Here is a 20,000-nt window from a genome sequence, read left to right on the forward strand (position 1 = left end):
ATACGAATAGGAATACTCTCTCTCTCTCTCTCTCTCTCTCTCTCTCTCTCTCTCTCTCTCTCTCTCTCTCTCTCTCTCTCTCTCTCTCTCTCTCTCTCTCTCTCTCTCTCTCTCTCTCTCTCTCTCTCTTATCTTTCCCTTCTTCATCTTCCTTTATTTGCGTTATCTCCATCTTCCATCCCTCCTCCTCCTCCTCCTCTTCCTCCTCCTTCTTCTTCTTTACTTCCTTCATCTTCATTTCTTCCCATTCTCTCTCTCATCTTGTTTGTCTTCCTCCTCCTCCTCTTTCTTCTCTCCTCCTCCTCCTCCTCCTCCTCCTCCTTCTCTCTCTTACTCTCCTCCCTTCCTCCTTCATCTTCATCACTCGCCTCTTCCATCTCCTCCTCCTCTTCTTCTTCTTCTTCTTCTTCCTCTTCTTCTTCCTCCTCTGTATTTCTCTGGTATTTCGTCTTTCTTCTTTTTCGTATTTTTCCTTCACTCTTTTTTTCCTTCTCTTCATCTTCATCAATCCTCCACCTCTTCTTCTTCCTCTTCCTCCTCCTCCTCCTCCTCCTCCTCCTCCACTTCTCTTCGTTTCTTTATCTCCTTTATATTCTTTCCTTCCTTCCTTCCTTCCTTCCTTCCTTCCTTTCATACCCTATTGCTACTCTCTCTCTCTCTCTCTCTCTCTCTCTCTCTCTCTCTCTCTCTCTCTCTCTCTCTCTCTCTCTCTCTCTCTCTCTCTCTCTCTCTCTCTCTCTCTCTCTCTCTCTCTCTCTCTCTCTCTCTCTCTCTCTCTCTTCCTTGTTTTGCATTTGAACGAGGAAGGAAAAGGATAGTCTGTGATAATCTCCTCCTCCTCCTCCTTCCTCCTCCTCCTCCTTCCTCCTCCTCCTTCCTCCTCCTCCTCCTCCTCCTCCTCCTCCTCCTCTTCATTTCCTTACTTACCTCCATTTCTCCTCCGATTCTTTCTTCCTCTTTTTCTCCTTAACGGTGATTTTCCTTTTCCCTTCCTTCCTCCTTCCTCCTCCTCCTCCTCCCCCTCCTTATCCTCCTCTTTTATTCTCCTTATTTACATGTTATTCTCCTTATCTCTCTCCCTTCTCTCCATTTTCTCTCCCTTCTCTCCATTTTTCCTCCCCTTCCTTTGTTCCCTCCCCCTCTACTTCCCTCCCTCCCTCTATTTTCTTTCTCTCCATTTTCCCTCCTCCTTATCTCCTCCCTCCTCCCAGTTTCCTTCTCCCCTCTCCATTTTCTCTCCTCTCTCCAGTTTTCCTTCTCCCTCTCCATTTTCTCTCCCTCTCAAGTTTCCCTCCAACCTCAGTTTCCCTCCCTCTCCACCTTTTCTTCCCTTCATTTTCTCTCCCCCTCCATTTTCCCTCCTCCCTCCATTTCTCCTCTCCTCCATTTTCCCTCCCCCTCATTTTTTCCTCCCCCTTCAATTTCTCTCCCCCCCTAAAATTTCTCTCCCCCCACTAAAATTTCTCTCCCTCCTCAGTTTTTCTCTCCCTTTCAATTATTCCTCCCCCTTCCATTTTCTCTCCCTCCCCAGTTTTCTCTCCCCTTCCAGTTTTTCCCTCCAACTCCTCCTCCTCTTCCTCCTCCCTCTCTCTTAGGTCACAAAATCATACACGCAAATACATTATGAAATATTTATTAACCTCAAAATATACATCCGTTTAATACAATCACACATTTAATACAACAAAATGATCCTTCTATAATAATACTAACTAAATTACTTATGGGGTGTATTTTTCAGGAGGGGCGTTGCTGCACTCACCCGCCCACACGGTTAACCCAGACAAGCTTATGATAAACGTGAGTAGAGAATATAACATTTTTTTCTTCTTTTCAAACTTAATTTCTCTCTTCTTTTCCTTTCTTTTTTCTTATTTCTTATTTCCTTTTCTTTTTTTCTTCTCTTTTTCTCTTCTTTTCTAACTTTTCTTTCTTTTCTTCTTTTCCAACTGCTTTTCCTCATTTTCATCCTCTTTTCCAACTCCTTTTCTCTTTTCTTTTCCATTCCTTTTTTCTTTTTTCTTTTTTTTCTTCTATTCTTCCTCCTTTTCTCTTGTTTTCTCTTCTTTTTCTCTTCTTTTTAACTTTTTCTTTCTTTTCTTCTTTTCCAACTGCTTTTTCTCATTTTTTTCGCATTTCCAACTCCTTTTCTCTCAATTTCTTTTTCTCTTCTATTCTAACTTTTTCTTTTCTTCTTTGTCTTCTTTTAATTTTTCTTCTTTTTTCTTCCTTCCGTTACTCCACGTCTTCGAACCAATCCGGGAAGACAATTGCGCTGCCCGGACTTTCTGACTTTCTTTTGTCTTCCCTTTTGTCTTCTTTGTCTTCTTTCTTCTCTGCCTCCACTATAGTCTGGCAATTTTCTTCTTCTTTTTCTTCAGGGGCTGTATTTGCTGTCTTCTCTGTCTTGTTATCTTCTGTTTCCTGCTCCGTTTCTGTCTTCTTTTCGATTGTTACTATTTCCTCTGTCTTCCTTTCCTCATCTACTGTCACTACCTCCTCTGTCTTCTCCTCTTCAGTTGTCTTCACCTCCTCTTTCTTCTCCTCCTCAATTTTCATCATCTCAATTTTCTTCTCCTCTTTCTTCTCAACTGTCATTACCATCTCTGTCTTCTTCTCCTTATCTGCTATCACCTCTCCTGTCTTCTTCATATCCTCTGTCTTCTCCTCCTCCTCCTCTGTCTCTTCCTCTTCCTCTGTCTCCTCCTCCTTCTCTGGCTTCTCTTCCTCTTCTGTCTTCTCCTCCTTCTCCGTCTTCCTCTCCTCCTCTTCTGTCTTCTCTTCCACTTTTGTCTTCTCCTCCTCCTCCTCCTCCTCTGTCTTCTCTTCAAGCGTCTCATCAAAACCTAGGAAGTGAAAAATGTGCCATAGGTTTTCTTCTTTTGGCTTTTCCTCCTCCTCCTCCTCCTCCTCCTCTTCCTCCTCCTCAAAGTCCCACTCGGTGTAGGATAAGGCGTAGGACTCCATCTTTGGTCTGCGGGGGTGTGAGATCCTGAAATCCTTGGTGTTGGTCTTCGAGTCCTTCGCCACAACATCCCACGACTCGTTGAAGGAATCGATGTAGGATGAGGCATAGAACTCCATCTTAGGTCGAGCGGGGAAGGATAGGGCGTAGGACTCCCTGTTAGGATTTCGTGGCTGAGAGATCCTGAGGCCCCTGATGGCGGTCTTCGGCTGTGATTCCTTTTTCGGGTCCTTCAAGACCTCGGTGAAGGATACGCCGAAGGACTCCCTCGTAGGACTTCGTGGCTGAGGGATCCAGATGGCCTTGGTGTTGCTCCTCGGCTGTGATATCCTCGAGTCCTTCAAGAACTCAGTGGGTTGAGGAACAGCCTTTGGGACCTTGAGGGACTCCTGGGCGTTGAGTTTTGTCTTCGGGGAAACCTCAAAGCGGCGCCTTCTCGTCCTATCGCCTCCGCTACTCTCCTTCACGACCTCTTGGAATACTTTTGCACTCATGACCTCAACTACTCACTTCTTTGGGCTAGTTCGTGTGTGTGTGTCTTAGTTTGTGTGTGCGTTTTCGTTCCTGTGTGTTTCTGAGCTCGTGTGTCCGTCTCTCTGTCTCTGTAGCACAACCCTTAAGACACACGAAGGTTGAGTACTCTAATGACGAGGATATTGCACCAAATAGCAGTATGGAAGGTTGGTTGGTGCGTCCTCCAGCCCGTTAAAGAGGCAACTCCGAGCTCCCTTCCCTTGCTTACGATATCTCCAAGTCCCTTCCCTTGCGACAACTCCAAGCTCCCTTTCCGTTGCGTTGAGTTCCACCGTGTGTGTTCCGTGCATGGCTTCCTCCAGGCTGGTGACGACTCTGGGCACTGTTCATCATCCGTATGTGGAGTTGTGTTGCCTATAGATGAAGTTGTGTTAGTTGTGTTGTCTACAGATGGCGTTGTGTTGTTATAGAAGCTGTGTTGTCGTTGAAGTTGATGTTTATAGTGATGTTGTATTTTCACAGTTTTTCTACATATGTTTCGTCCTTCAATTTTCCTTTTCTTTTCTGCATCGTCATTTTAATCTTTTTTTTCTTCTCTCTCTTCTCCTTTTCTTCTCTCTACATATGTTTCGTCCTTCAATTTTCCCTTTCTTTTCTGCATCGTCATTTTAATTTTTCTTTTCTTCTCTCTGTTTTCCTTTTCTTCTCTCTTCATATGTTTCATCCCTTCAATTTTCCTTTTCTTTTCTGCATCGTCATTTTAATCTTTCTTTTCTTCTCTCTCTTCATCTCTTCCATTCTTCGTTATTCTGTTCCCTGTTCATGTTCTCTTTTGTTTTCTTTCTGTTTTCATATCTTTCATCTCTCCTCCTCTTCCTTCCTTTCATTTTTCTTTCCCTTTCTGCATCATTTTAATCTCTTGTCTAATTCTGTTCCATCCATCGTTTTCCTTTTCTCCATTTTCTCCTAATCTGCTTCTTCCCTCCTTCTTCTCCGTCCTTCATTACTCTTTTTTTTCTCTTTCTTTTCTATCCACCATTTTCCTTTTCTCCATTTTCTCCTAATCTCTTTCTTCCCTCCTTCTCCGTCCTTCATTACTCTTTTTTTCTCTAATTCTGTTTTATCCACCATTTTCCTTTTCTCCATTTTCTCCTAATCTGCTTCTTCCCTCCTTCTTCTCCGTCCTCCATTACTCTTTTTTTCTCTGCATCATTTTAATCTCTTCTCTAATTCTGTTCCATCCATCATTTTCCTTTTCTTCATTTTCTCCTAATCTGTTTCTTCCCTCCTTCTTCTCCGTCCTTCATTACTCTTTTCGCTATAAGGTTTTCTTCGGTTTTCTTTCGGTTTTCCTTCACGATCGTCCAATCTTCGTCCGTTCTTTCCTCACGCAAGTTCCTGTTCTCAGCGTCTTATCTTTTTCCTTAATACATTTTTTTAGGCGCTGGTCGTCTCCTTAACTTATGTGACGCCTTTATTCCGCGTAATCATGCTCTTATCTATTATACGTGTATTTACCTTCCCTAATGAATAAACCTGTTCCCGACCTGGCGAGCCCGACCCTCCCTCGCTCTCCCTCTACGCCTCTCACCTCTCTCTCTCTCTCTCCCCTCTGTCTCTTTCTCGCTTGCTCGCTCGCTCGTTTTCTCTCTCTCTCTCTCTCTCTCTCTCTCTCTCTCTCTCTCTCTCTCTCTCTCTCTCTCTCTCTCTCTCTCTCTCTCTCTCTCTCTCTCTCTCTCTCTCCCCGTGTCTCTTTAGCTCGCTCGCTTGCTCCCTCTGTCTATTTGAGGAAGACGAAGAGGAATAGAAGAAGGGTGAAGGAAAATGGTGAGTAAACAACGAAATAAGAAAGAAAATGATAGATGGAAGATAAGAGGAAGGAAGGAAGGGAAGAGAGAGAAGGAAAGAGGTGGGATGCAGAGGGAACACACACACACACACACACACACACACACGCACACACACGTACCAGCTGCAGAGAAGACCAACCGACCCAGGTGTTTGCTCTCGCTCTCTCTCTCCCTCCTACCCTTTCCTCGCCTCCTCTCCTTGCTATACAAAGCCTGAAGTCCTCTCCACTCCCACATCAAATATTTCTAAAGGTCACGAAGGAGATTAGTCGGGTTCTCATGAGTGATCTTTCGGGTTCATGGTACAGAAGCCTTGTCAAACTATCACTAGGCTCATAACACTACCCATTGAAATACTACTACCACAACCTATACCAAAGCCTTGTCTATCTATCACTAGGCTCATAAAACTACCCATGGAAATACTACTAACACAACCTCTACGTAAGCCTAGTCTAAGTATCACCAAGCTCGTAATACTACCCATTGAAATACTACTACCACAACCTATACCAAAGCCTTGTCTAACTATTACTAGGCTCTTAAAACTACCCATTGAAATACTACTAACACTGCCTCTACCAGAGCCTTGTCAAACTATCACTAGACTCATAAGACTACCCATGGAAATACTAACACAACCTCTACCAAAGCCTTGTCTAACCATTACTAGACTCATAACACTACGCATGGAAATACTACTAACACAACCTCTACCAAAGCCTTGTCAAACTATCACTAGGCTCATAACACTACCCATGGAAATACTACTACCACAACCTCTACCAAAGCCTTGTCTAACTATCACCAGGCTCGTAATACTACCCATGGAAATACTACTAACACAACCTCTACCAGAGCCTTGTCTAACTATCACCAGGCTCGTAATACTACCCATGGAAATACTACTACCACAACCTCTACCAAAGCCTTGTCAAACTATCACTAGGCTCATAAAACTACCCATGTAAATACTACTAACACAACCTCTATGAAAGCCTTATCAAATGTGCGTGTGTGTGTGTGTGTGTGTGTGTGTGTGTGTGTGTGTGTGTGTGTGTGTGTGTGTGTGTGTGTGTGTGTGTGTGTGTGTGTGTGTGTGTGTGAAAGACTCGAAATGTTTAAGAATATTGACCTTACTTTAATTACTCTTTTGAATGTATTGTTTTCCATTTTACTCTTGATAGAATAAATTAAATGAGAGAAAAAATAGTTGATAAAAAATATATACATGTAGTGAATAAGGAAATTGGAGGAGGAGGAGGAGGAGGAGAAAAAGGAGAAATTGTAGAGAAAAAAGACGAGATGGATAAAAATAGAATATAAAGAGGGAGGGAAGAGAGGGAGGGAGGGAGGGAAGGGAAGGGTAGAAGGAGCGTAGATTAATAGGATGGAAGGATGACGGAGTGGAGGGAGAAGGAAAGTGAAGGTAGAGATAATAAAGGATAATAAAAATGGAAGGGGTGATGGATGGCGAAGGAGGGAAGAGGGAGGGAAACGGTAGGAGGAAAGGAGGAAAAGGAGGAAAAAGGAATAAGAGGAAGAAGGAATAGGAGGAAAGGGACAAGGAGAGAGAGAGAGAGAGAGAGAGAGAAAGCCGTATTCATATTATTGTTTCACCGACTTGCTCGTGGCCTGACAACAACAACAACAACAATAACAACAACAACAACAACAATAATAATAATAATAATAATAATAATAATAATAATAATAATAATAATAGTGATGTCTTTCTGTTTAAATTATTCTCTTTGTAACCTAACGACCCCCTCCCCCCTTCTCTCTCTCTCTCTCTCTCTCTCTCTCTCTCTCTCTCTCTCTCTCTCTCTCTCTCTCTCTCTCTCTCTCTCTCGCGAAACACAAGACGGAGTTGTTATGTTAGAATTTGCATGAGAATTTAGAGTGAGAGAGAGAGAGAGAGAGAATGTGGTAATGTTTTAAAGGGAAAGGAATTAACTGCTCCCCTTCCTCCTCCTCCTCCTCCTCCTCTTCCTCTTCCTCTTCCTCTTCCTCTTCCTCCTCCTCTTCCTCCTCCTCCTTATATTTCATTCCTTCTACAACGCAATATTCCTTTCTTCTTCCTCTTCTTCTTCTTCTTCCTCTTCATTTTTTCTTCTTCTTCTTCTTCTTCTTCATTTCTTCTTCTTCTTCTTCTTCTTCTTCATTTCTTCTTCTTCTTCTTCTTCTTCATCCCTGTTCATCCTAATCCCCTCCCTCTCTCCCTCTCTCTCTCTCTCTCTCTCTCTCTCTCTCTCTCTCTCTCTCTCTCTCTCTCTCTCTCTCTCTCTCTCTCTCTCTCTCTCTCTCTCTCTCTCTCTCTCTCTCTCTCTCTCTCTCTCTCTCTCTCTCTCTCTCTCTCTCTCTCTCTCTCTCTCTCTCTCTCTCTCTCTCTCTCTCTCTCTCTTCCTTCATTTTTTCCCTTCTTTTCCCTTCCTTTCTCTTCCTTCCTCTTTGTTTCCTTTCCCTTCCCTAACTTTTTCGTTCCCTTCTCTTCCTTCCTTCCTCTTCTCTCCCTCCTTTCCCTCCACTCCTTCCCCTCCTTTGCATTTGTTACCTCCCTCATTTGCACCCTTCCCTCCCTCCTTCTCTCCCCTCTCTCCCTCCACCTCCTCTCCCTCCCTCCCTCCGTTTCTCAGTACCTGAAGTAAATTGAAATATACATGTTTGTTCTGACCTGATCTCGCCGCGCACGCAACGAGAGAGAGAGAGAGAGAGAGAGAGAGAGAGAGAGAGAGAGAGAGAGGGGTGGGGGGGGAGAGGGAGCGGGAGACATAGAATGAATGATGAAAGAAAGAAAGAAAAAAGAAAGAAAGAAATGGAAGAAAGGAAAATAGGAAGAAAAAAAAAGAAAGTAATGATAAAAAAAGATTAAAGGAGAAAAAATAAGAAACGAATTAAAGAAAAAAAGAAAAAAACAACAACAAAACATAATTATTTGATTGCGAGAGAGAGAGAAAGACGGGAGTGATGGATTGGAAAATTGATAAAACCATCCGCTGTGTGTGTGTGTGTGTGTGTGTGTGTGTGTGTGTGTGTGTGTGTGTGTGTGTGTGTGTTTTCTTAGTATTTTGTCTCACTTTACTTGGTGTGCGTGAGTGTGCATTAATTCCCTCTCTCTCTCTCTCTCTCTCTCTCTCTCTCTCTCTCTCTCTCTCTCTCTCTCTCTCTCTCTCTCTCTCTCTCTCTCTCTCTCTCTCTCTCTCTCTCTCTCTCTCTCTCTCTCTCTCTCTCTCTCTCTCTCTCTCTCTCTCTCTCTCTCTCTCTCTCTCTCTCTCACCAATCAAATAATTATCTTTTGTTTACTTTTTCGTTACGTTCGTTCATTATTTTCTTCTTTATCTTGTTTATCATTATTTCTTTTTCTCTTTATTCTTCCTATTTTCTTTTCTTCCATTTATTTCTTTAGTCTTTCTTTCTTTCTTCAATTCTTTCATTCTATAACTACGAAGGAAGAATAAGAAGAAAATAAGAAGAAAGAGGGTTAGAGAGAGAGAGAGAGAGAGAGGATTTCAGGTTCTCTCTATCTCTTGGGTTCAAATCAAGAGGAAGGGTCAAGTGTGAAGCCGTGTAAGGCTGATTACTCTCTCTCTCTCTCTCTCTCTCTCTCTCTCTCTCTCTCTCTCTCTCGGTCTCTCTCTCTGTCTCTCTCTCTCTCTCTCTCTCTCTCTCTCTCTCTCTCTCTCTCTCTCTCTCTCTCTCTCTTCTCTCACACAACTTGGGCCAAATGTTGTAAATGTGTATAAATGTGATGAGAGAGAGAGAGAGTAGGAGTTTATGGAAATAGTTTGGAATTATTCATTTTACAAAAGGAATAATGCTACTGTTACTACTACTACTACTACTACTACTACTACTACTACCACCACTATCACCACCACCACCACCACTATCATCACCACCACCACCACCATTTTGTTATCTGTTACGTAAGGGTGGGCAGACAATTAAAAGGACAGGAACAAGCTAAGCCACAAGGGATCATTAGGTCGAAAATTCCCGTTTATTCCTACCTGTTTTCGCCCTAATTTGCACCTGTGAACTCCAACTGGGAAACGCTCCTTAGTCGAAATTACTTGGCACTTGAAGAAGAGGAGGAGGAGGAGGAGGAGGAGAGAGGAGAGAGAGAGAGAGAGAGAGAGAGAGAGAGAGAGAGAGAGGGTGGGGTTGGGGGGAAGGAGTGTCCAGGTGTAGAAAGGAAATTGAAATAATACAAAAATTGATTGGGAGATGAGGAGGAGGAGAAGGAGGAGGAGGAGGAGGAGGAGGAAGAAGAAAGAAGTAGTATATTAAGAGGAAGAGGAATAAGAGGAATATCAGGAGGAAGAGGAGGAAGAAGAGGAGGAAGGTAACCAGAGAGACAAAGATGGAGGATTGTAACATGAAGAAGAGGAGGAGGAGGAGGAGGAGGAGGAGGAGGAGAAGGAGGACAGGTGTGCAAGACGTGTCTGGACATGATTCCGATGTTTACAAGTTCTCTCTCGTGTTACCTGTCCTGTCCTACACCTGGGTCTCTCTCTCTCTCTCTCTCTCTCTCTCTCTCTCTCTCTCTCTCTCTCTCTCTCTCTCTCTCTCTCTCTCTCTCTCTCTCTCTCTCTCTCTCTCTCTCTCTCTCTCTCTCTCTCTCTCTCTCTCTTCTTTTCATCCTCGCTCACAATTTTTCTTTTTCTTCACAGTTCAATTTTTCCTTCATCTCTTTCTCCACTTCCTCCTCCTCCTCCTCCTCCTCCTCCTCCTCCTCTGGGACAGGTTCAGACGAAGATAATTCCGTCTAATTCTGTGCTGGTGTCTGAAGCTAATGATGGGCGAGAGAGAGAGAGAGAGAGAGAGAGATACTATTGCTCTAAAAAAAAACGTATTCAATATATATAACATTAAATTAATAACTACATCCGTATCGTTATATTGAAAATTCCCGAAGAAGAAAATGTAAAGATGAAATAAACTCTAGAGAAAATTAACACTAAAAATGGATAGACCAAATAAATCAAAATAGTTAAAAGAAACGTAGACACTTGGACAACGAAGGGAAAAATTTAACAGAGAGAGATTGAATGAAGAAATATCATCGGAAAATAGATATGTATACTTAGAATTGAAAAACGGAAATTGATATGTATAATTAGAATTGAAAAACGGAAATTGATATGTATACTTAGAATTAAAAAACGGGAATTGATATGTATACCTAGAATTGAAAAACGGAAATTGATATGCATACTTAGAATTGAAAAACGGAAATTGATATGTATACTTAGAATTGAAAAACGGAAATTGATATGTATACTTAGAATTGAAAAACGGGAATTGATATGTATACTTAGAATTGAAAAACGGGAATTGATATGCATAATTAGAATTGAAAAACGGAAATTGATATGTATACTTAGAATTGAAAAACGGGAATTGATATGTATACTTAGAATTGAAAAACGGAAATTGATATGCATAATTAGAATTGAAAAACGGAAATTGATATGTATACTTGGAATTGAAAAACGGAAATTGATATGTATACTTAAATTGAAAAACGGAAATTGATATGCATAATAAGAATTGAAAAACGGGAATTGATATGTATACTTAGAATTGAAAAACGGAAATAGATATGCATAATTAGAATTGAAAAACGGAAATTGATATGCATAATAAGAATTGAAAAACGGGAATTGATATGTATACTTAGAATTGAAAAACGGAAATAGATATGCATAATTAGAATTGAAAAATGGAAATAGATATGCATAATAAGAATTGAAAAACGGGAATTGATATGTATACTTAGAATTGAAAAACGGGAATTGATATGTATACTTAGAATTGAAAAACGGAAATTGATATGCATAATTAGAATTGAAAAACGGAAAATGGATATGTATACTTAGAATTGAAAAACGGAAATAGATATGTATACTTAGAATTGAAAAATGGAAATAGATATGCATAATAAGAATTGAAAAACGGGAATTGATATGTATATTTAGAATTGAAAAACGGAAATTGATATGTATATTTAGAATTGAAAAACGGAAATTGATATGTATATTTAGAATTGAAAAACGGAAATTGATATGTATACTTAGAATTGAAAAACGGAAATTGATATATATACTTAGAATTGAAAAACGGAAATTGATATGTATACTTAGAATTGAAAAACGGAAATTGATATGTATAATTAGAATTGAAAAACGGAAATTGATATGTATAATAAGAATTGAAAAACGGAAATTGATATGTATAATTAGAATTGAAAAACGGAAATTGATATGTATAATAAGAATTGAAAAACGGAAATTGATATGTATAATAAGAACTGAAAAACGGAAATAGATATGCATACTATGAATTAAAAATAGAATTAAAAAAAACAGGAAAAAAACAGGATAACAGATATAGATATGTATACTAACAATTCAAATAAACAAGAAAACACACACACACACACACACACACACACACACACACACACACACACACACACACACACACACACACACACACACACTTACACACAACATACCGAGGAGGAGGAGGAAAAAATAATAGAGAGAGAAATTGAGAGAGAGGGAGGGAGGGGGAGGTGTGTAAGGTAAGCAACGGAATCATAGCCGAGAATCAGCGACTAGTAATGAAGGATGCAGCGGGCCGGGGACTTTAATTAGAGATATTAGGATTAGAACTGGTCACGGCGGGCGAGGCGGCGGCGGGGCGGCGGTGTGTGTGTGTGTGTGTGTGTGTGTGTGTGTGTGTGTGTGTGTGTGTGTGTGTGTGTGTGTGTTTGGTGTAGAAGTGGAAGGAATTAGGGGTTAGGAGTGGAGGAAGTGGAGGGAAAGGGTGGATAATGTGTTAGTGTGATGTGGAAGCTGAGAGAAGAATGGGAAGTGGAAGGAAGGAAGGAGAGGAGAGGAAATTGTGGATAGAGAGTGGAAAAGAAGATGGAAGGGGAAAGAAGGGAAGGGAGAAAGGGGAAGGGAAGGAAGGGGAAGGCAAGGAGGGGAGAGAGTGGATGGACTGTTAGTGTGGAGAGATGTGGAAGAGTGGGGAGGGAAGGAACAGGAGAGATGGAGCTTCTCTCTTTCTCTTTCCTTCCTGCATTCCCTTCCTCTCTCCATTCTCTCCTCCCTACTAACTTTCCTCCTCCTCCTCCTCCTCCTCCTCCTCCTCCTCCTCCTCCTCCTCCTTATCATCACCATCACCACCACCATTATCACCACCTCTTCAAATGTTTCTTTTATAACTTTCTGAGAACCACCTCCACCACCACCACCACCTCCACCACCACCACTACTTTAAATCTCACCTCCTCCTCCCCCCTTCTCTTCCACTATCATCATCACTACCACCACCACCACTACCACCAACCACCATTGCAATTTCGTTCACTATCTACATTATAATTGTTAATACTACCACTACTACTACTACTACTACTACTACCACCACCACCCCGCCACTACTATTACTACTACTACTACTACTACCACTACCACAATCGTAAATGGGCAAGAATCACGCGAGCGACTTTTTTTCATTACTTTTATCGTCGTTTCCCTCCCTCTCGTTTACCTGGCGACTAATTAAGTGCAGATTACCACGTAAATTACCACGTAAAGCTACCTGTCTCACTTACCTCCCCCCCTTCTTCCTCTCTTTCCTCCTCTTTCCTCCTTTTTCTCTCCACTTCCTTCTTCTCCTTCCCTCTCCTCAATTTCAAGCCCTTTTTCATTCCCCTCTTCCTTCCTCCTCCCCTCTTCCCTTTCCTCCCCTTCCCTCCTCTCTTTCTCTCCCCTTTCCTTTCTCTCTTTACTTTCTCTTCCTTTCTTTCGCTTTTCTTCTCTCCTTTCCTCTCCCTTTCCCACTCTTTTCCTTCCCTTCCTTTCCCTTCCATTCTCTTTCCTTTCCTTCCTCCTCCTCCTCCTCCACTCCATTCTCTTCTTTAGTTAACCTCTCCCCTTCCCTTCTCTCTCCTCCTCTTCCCTCCTCTCCCCTTCCTTTCCCTTTCCATTTATTCCCTTTCTCTACTTTCTCTCCCCTCTTCTCCTCTCTCCTCTCCCCTTCCTTCCTTCCCTTTCCCCTGCTTTACTCCATTTCATTCTACTTTCCTCTCCTTTTTGTTCCTCTCCCCTTCCCTTCCCTTTCCTCCCCTTACTATTTCCTTTCCTTCTCTCCCTTCTCTTCCCCTTCCTTTCCTTCCCTCCTCCCTTCTCCTTCTCTCCCCTTCCCTTCCCCCTCCTTCCCTTACCTCCCTCTTTCCTCCCCTCCCTCTCCATCCCTCCACACACGTATACAAGAATAGGGTAATTAACCAAACTGTTCCCTCTCACAATTTTTTTTTCTCTCTCTCTCTACCTTTCTTTTTTTTTCTCCTTCCTTTCCTTCCCGCCGCAGAGAAGTAACGCCATAAGTATTTTTTCCCTCCTCTTCTTCTTTGTTTTCCTTTCAATTATCGTGTTCCACCTCGCTTACATGTGCCGCATATAATGACCCGAGAGAGATGTAATTTGAATGGACTAATTGTGGGGTTGGAATCGAAGAAGAGTGTATATACGTATAGTGTGTGTGTGTGTGTGTGTGTGTGTGTGTGTGTGTGTGTGTGTGTGTGTGTGTGTGTGTGTGTGTGTGTGTAGGTTGGAATCTTAAGGGAAGGGAAATAAATGACAAAGGGAAGGAAAATGATTAATAAAGGAAAGGAAAATAGATGGAAGGGGAAGAATTATTGAAGTAGGAATGGGAAAGGAAAAAGAAGAAGGAAGGAAAAGTAAGGAAATACGAAAGAAAGAGAAAAAAGAAGAGAGAGAGAGAGAGAGAGAGAGAGAGAGAGAGAGAGAGAGAGAGAGAGAGAGACAGGAGGCAATCAACTGTTCTTTTCTTTCTTTTTTCGTCGTTTACTTATGCATTCTCTTCCCTCCGTTCCACAAGATCGCGTTAGTTAGCTCACGTCGTGTTTGTCTCCGTTAATTGAGGCCGTAATGTTACGTCCTAGTGTGTGGGAGAGAGAGAGTCTTTATAACGAAGCTTTCTGTATAGCGAATCTCAGTGTGTGTGTGTGTGTGTGTGTGTTTTGAAATCCCTATAACGAGAGAGAGAGAGAGAGAGAGAGAGAGGAAAAAAAATATAACGAAAAGTTAAAAAAGAAAAAAAATATTGAAATAGAAATAGGAGAGAGAGAGAGAGAGAGAGAGAGAGAGAGAGAGAGAGAGAGAGAGAGAGAGATTGTGGAAAACCTGAGTTTATTTCCTAGTTCCTCGCCACTTCCCTCTCGTTTTATTTAATTGTGTTTGCTCTCTCTCTCTCTCTCTCTCTCTCTCTCTCTCTCTCTCTCTCTCTCTCTCTCTCTCTCTCTCTCTCTCTCTCTCTCTCTCTCTCTCTCCCATTCTCTCTCTCTCTCTCTCTCTCTCTCTCTCTCTCTCTCTCTCTCTCTCTCTCTCTCTCTCTCTCTCTCTCTCTCTCTCTCTACCTTCCTTCCATCCCCATCACTCTCTCTCTCTCTCTCTCTCTCTCTCTCTCTCTCTCTCTCTCTCTCTCTCTCTCTCTCTCTCTCTCTCTCTCTCTCTCTCTCTCTCTCTCTCTCTCTCTCACTGATGTTTGTGGTTTTTATATGATTTCCCTTCCCTTCCCTTCCCTTCCCTTCCCTTCCATTTCTCTCTTTTTCTGGCTATGGCTTGTGTAGGCTTCCTTGGCGGGGGCAGCTGGTAGTCGCCCCCAACCCGTTATGGCGCAGGCAAGTGTTTATAGTGGCGCCATCTCGCTTGGCTCATGCTGCCCTCGGAGCACATTAATGGCCCTCTCTTAAGGGGAGAGAATCTAGAGTCCCGGTTGACAGGTTCTCAGGACAGAATGTGGGCAGTCTCTAGCCACTGAAAAATCCCAGCTTGTGGCATGCACGCTAACCACTCAGCCACTGTTTCCTCATGTTATCATACTGTTCCCTTTATTTCCCTTCCTTTCCTTGCCCTTCATTTCCTCTTTCCCTTCCTTTCCTTATCCAAAGAATTAATGAATGGTTGAAAAAAATCAGAAAGGAATAAAAGGGAATATGAAGATGCTCAGAGGAATAGGAGGAGGAGGAGGAGGAGGAGGAGGGAAGAGGCGTGGAGAGAATCAGGCGATAATAAGAGACTGCAATATAAATGGAGAAGGAGAGGGATATGGAGGAGGAGGAGGAGGAGGAGGAGGAGGAGGAGGAGGAGGAGGAGGAGGAGGAGGAGGAGGAGGGAAAAATCTGATAGTAAGAGGCACATGAGAGAGAGAGAGAGAGAGAGAGAGAGAGAGAGAGCATTCACCCATCACATATCTCATCTCTTCATGTGTACAATAACCACCTCTCCAGCAATCGGGAGGAGGAGGCGGAGGAGGAAGAAGAAGAAGAAGAAGAAGAAGAAGAAGAAGAAGAAGAAGAAGAAGAAGAAGAAGAAGAAGAGGATAATAAAGTGGAGGAAGAGGTGCTGGTAGTGATGGTAGAGGAAGAGGAGGAAGAGGAGGAAGGAAGATGCTTTAGGAGGAGGAGGAGGAGGAGGAGGAATTATGAAAGAGAGAGAGAGAGAGAGAGAGAGAGAGAGAGGAACACAAATTTGGTAGGAGAGGAATAAAGGAAGGGAATAAATAGGAGGAGGAAGAGGAGGAGGAGAAGGAGGAGGAGGAAGAGGAGGAGGAGGAGGAGGAGGAATCGAACCTGTGTTTACTTCCCTCCTCCCTCACACAACCATTACTGAGAGAGAGAGAGAGAGAGAGAGAGAGATTTTACGTTTCTCTCCCCGGTCATTTTCTATTTCCATGTTTGCTTTCTCTCTCTCTCTCTCTCTCTCTCTCTCTCTCTCTCTCTCTCTCTCTCTCTCTCTCTCTCTCTCTCTCTCTCTCTCTCTCTCTCTCTCTCTCTCTCTCTCTCTCTCTCTCTCTCTCTCTCTCTCTCTCTCCATCATAACAATCTACGCATCATAGCACGCGTTTAATGAGTTCTCCTCCTCCTCCTCCTCCTCCTCCTCCTCCTCCTCCTCCTCCTACCACCACTACTTATAACCCTCTTCCTTCCTCCTTTCCTCCTCCTACTACTACTACTACTACTACTACTACTACTACTACCACCACTACCAACATCACCTCCACTACCTCTTAGAAAACCATCATCACCTTTCTTTCTCTTCCTCTCTTCCTCCTCCTCCTCCTCCTCTTCTTCTTCGAGCACCCTTCAGTTCCTTCCCCAAATTAGAGTCAATATTCCCTCAACACTCAGCCTTGCCGGGTAAAAGGTGAGGCAAATCAAAGACTGAATTATTTATGACCTTTCTGAGGCTGAGGCGGAGCAGAGGGGGATAGAGAGGGGAGGAAAGGGGAAGGAGAAGGAGATGGAGAGGGAATAGGACGGTAGGAAAAGGGAGGTAAAGGGGAAAGAGGGGAATGAGATAGAGGGAAAGGGGAGATGGAGGAGGGCATGAAAGGGTTGAGAGGGAGATGAAGGGAGTGGACGGAATGGAACGCAAGGGGAGGAAGGAAAGGGGAGGAGGAGGAAGAAGGGGGATGAAAGAGTGGAGGAGATGGAGGGAAAGAGGAGATTGAAGAGGGCATGAAAGGGATGGGAGGAGAAGAGGAAGAGGAAGAAGGAGGATGAAAGAGTGGAGGAGATGGAGGGAAAGGGGAGATGGAGGAAGGAGATGAAAGGAAAAGGGAAATTCGGGGAGGACATAAAAGATAAGGAGAAAAAAAAAACAAGAAAAAAGATGATCGAGAAAAATAAAGAAAAAAAAGAAATAGAAATAGATCTTTTTATTAAGAGGATAAAAAGGAAAATACCAGTAATAAGAGAGAGAGAGAGAGAGAGAGAGAGAGAGAGAGAGAGAGAGAGCGCGAGGAAAAAAAAGAAAACGGGAGGAAAAAAAAGATTAAAAGAAGAAAAAGAATGAAAAAAAGAATCGTCTGGAAGAGGAAAAAATCATAAATGAGAAAAAATAATTTGTAATGATTTCTAGACACAAAAAAAAGGAATAAACGAGAGAGAGAGAGAGCGGCCCCTAGTGTGTACGTGTGTAGCCCATTAGGGGAGCATGTGTGTGTGTGTGTGTGTGTGTGTGTGTGTGTGTGTGTGTGGTGAGGGGAATGAATTGAATGTAATGGAATGGCTGTAAGGGCTTGAAAGAAGAGAGAGAGAGGAATATGTGATGATTTTAAAGCACAAAATGGCATCGACTTAATATTTATCATGTTGAGGGATGAAGGGGAAGGGGAGAGAGAGAGGCGGAGAGAAAAAAAAAGGGAGGAAAGGAGGGAGAGAAATGTAAGCAAATATATTGAAAGCGAAGGGTCTGTTTGGAGAAGTAAAGTGCAGGGAAAAAATATATGATAAGTGAATGAATAGGAAAATGACAGAATATATCACGGGAAGCGAAACAGAATAAATGTGATGTAAAGAAATGCTTAAAGCGAAGGTCTGTTTGGAGGAGCCGGAAAATTTTTTAATGTGATGTGTGAGCGAACGGGAAAACAAGAATATGTGTCTACGGGAACGACAAATTATATAAATGAATAGTGGAAGGAAGGTGAGAGTTGATGATATATATATATATTTGGAGTAGGAAAAGTATGGAAAAGACAAATTAAAATAAACGAAAGGGGAATATTGGGTGTGAATTTCATGGTGAAGTCTGTGTATAGGAAAATGATAGTTAAATCCAATGACGATGTATATTAAATGGTAGGTAATGGAGCAACGGTAATGATGACTTGTTTTATAGGGAAAAATAATGTTGGCAATACACAATGAGGAGCACACATCACGCGGGGCATTATTAATCATTGGGTCATGGCGGCTGGACTAGTGTTCCCTTACGTGGAGCCAAACGCGCACCGCTGACGTAACTTATGCATCAAACAATCTAAGTGGACCTCAATGGACTTTGGTCTGTGCCTCGTATGTGTTTTCCGTATCATTCATTCTATGTATTATTTATTAACCGTGATATGTATACGTTGATTAGCTCTATATATGAGTGTGGGTGGGGGGTATGTATGTGTGTATAAGGGGAGGGGGGGAGAGAGAGAGGAGGGGAGGAAGAAAGGGGAAGGAGGGGAAGAGAGAAAATAAGGGAGAGAAAAGGAGAGGGAAAGAGGGAAGGGGAGAGGAGAGAGAAAGAAAGAGTGAAGGGAAGAGGAGAAAGGGGAGAAGAGGAAGGGAATGTGCGTGTGTGTGTGACTGAAAAGAGTTATAATGTATTCTAAGTTAAACCCATATCCTCCCCCCCTTCCCCCCCTTCCCCCCTCCCCTCCCCCATTCAGTCATTCATTATTTACGCTGCCGTGGAGAGTAAACACACACGAGTATTTCAAACGCTTGTACACTCTCTCTCTCTAACACTCTCTCTCTCTCTCTCTCTCTCTCTCTCTCTCTCTCTCTCTCTCTCTCTCTCTCTCTCTCTCTCTCTCATTTATGCATTTCTTTCATCCATACTCAAATGACCTCGGCTTCTACAAATTCCTAAACCTCAATAGAACGTCAACTTTTTTTTTCTTTTCTTCTCGTTCTTTGAAAATCTCGTTCGCGGTCTGAATGGGTGGTGGAGAGAATGTTATTGAATGTTTTTTTATTTTTTTTATTAATGAATGGTAAAGGAAAGGAAAGGTAAGGTAAGGAGAGGGTGCTTAGGTAGGTAGTGTGTGTGTGTGTGTGTGTGTGTGTGTGTGTGTGTGTGTGTCTGTCTGTCTGTCTCCTCTCGTCTCTCTCTCTCTCTCTCTCTCTCTCTCTCTCTCTCTCTCTCTCTCTCTCTCTCTCTCTCTCTCTCTCTCTCTCTCTCTCTCTCTCTCTCTCTCTCTCTCTCTCTCTCTCTCTCTCTCTCTCTCTCTCTCTCTCTCTCTCTCTCTCTCTCTCTCTCTCTCTCTAATCCCCTTTTCTCCTCTCTCTCCTCCCTTTCTTTCTCTCCTCTTTCTCTCCTCCTCTCTCTCTCTCTCTCTCTCTCTCTCTCTCTCTCTCTCTCTCTCTCTCTCTCTCTCTCTCTCTCTCTCTCTCTCTCTCTCTCTCTCTCTCTCTCTCTCTCTCTCTCTCTCCTTTCATTCTAACCTCAAAAAGATGAAAAAAATAAACTTATGAAAAAGTGGAGAACGTGTGTGTGTGTGTGTGTGTGTGTGTGTGTGTGTGTGTGTGTGTGTGTGTGTGTGTGTGTGTGTGTGTGTGTGTGTGTGTGTGTGTGATTCTCTCTCTCTCGCGTAGTATTCACGGTTTTATCTCTCTTCCACTCTTCTGTAAATTACCTATGTACCGTATTTCCTCAATGGTATCTAGTTTTTCATTTTTTTCTGTTCCTTATACTCATCTGTCCCTCTCTTTCTCGTCCCGCACTTATCAGCCACTACTCTCTGTGTCCTCTCCTTATTCCCTCTCTCGTATGTTCCCCTCCGTTCTATATTTTCCTTCACTTCTCCGTTCCCAGGTATTCAAATTTCCTCACGGACACAGTTTTCTCCGCTTCCCTATCTTGCTTTACTTCTTTCTGCCCTTCTTTTTCCCCCCTCTGCTCCCTTTTCCAGCCGTTAGCTCAGTAGTGACCGTGGACTCGTCTCGTCGGGTCGCGTCGGTCGGCCAGTGCTAACGAGCAGCCGCGTTACCTAAATAATGCCCCGGCTAATTAGTGTGTTAATTAATTAGGCCAGCGTTTATAGGAGGCCATTACACTAGAGGTTAATGGTAGGGGATAGGAGGGGTCAGAGAGAGAGAGAGAGATGGG

At 42.8% G+C, this 20,000-nt stretch overlaps 1 long non-coding RNA gene across 2 annotated transcripts in view; it reads left to right on the plus strand.

Moving 5' to 3' along the window:
• Positions 1 to 20,000, plus strand: part of LOC126996830 (uncharacterized) — a 141,776-nt gene that overhangs the window by 52,029 nt on the left and 69,747 nt on the right. The window contains exon 3 of one of the 2 annotated variants that reach the window (XR_007751634.1): positions 1,742 to 1,800. This is a non-coding gene — a long non-coding RNA (uncharacterized LOC126996830). Of the gene's footprint in view, positions 1 to 1,623; positions 1,801 to 20,000 lie in introns of those variants that run through there. The other variant, XR_007751633.1, reaches the window with a different exon arrangement.

This window comes from Eriocheir sinensis, chromosome 11 (assembly GCF_024679095.1).
Source record: "Eriocheir sinensis breed Jianghai 21 chromosome 11, ASM2467909v1, whole genome shotgun sequence".
NCBI classification, from domain to species: domain Eukaryota; kingdom Metazoa; phylum Arthropoda; class Malacostraca; order Decapoda; family Varunidae; genus Eriocheir; species Eriocheir sinensis.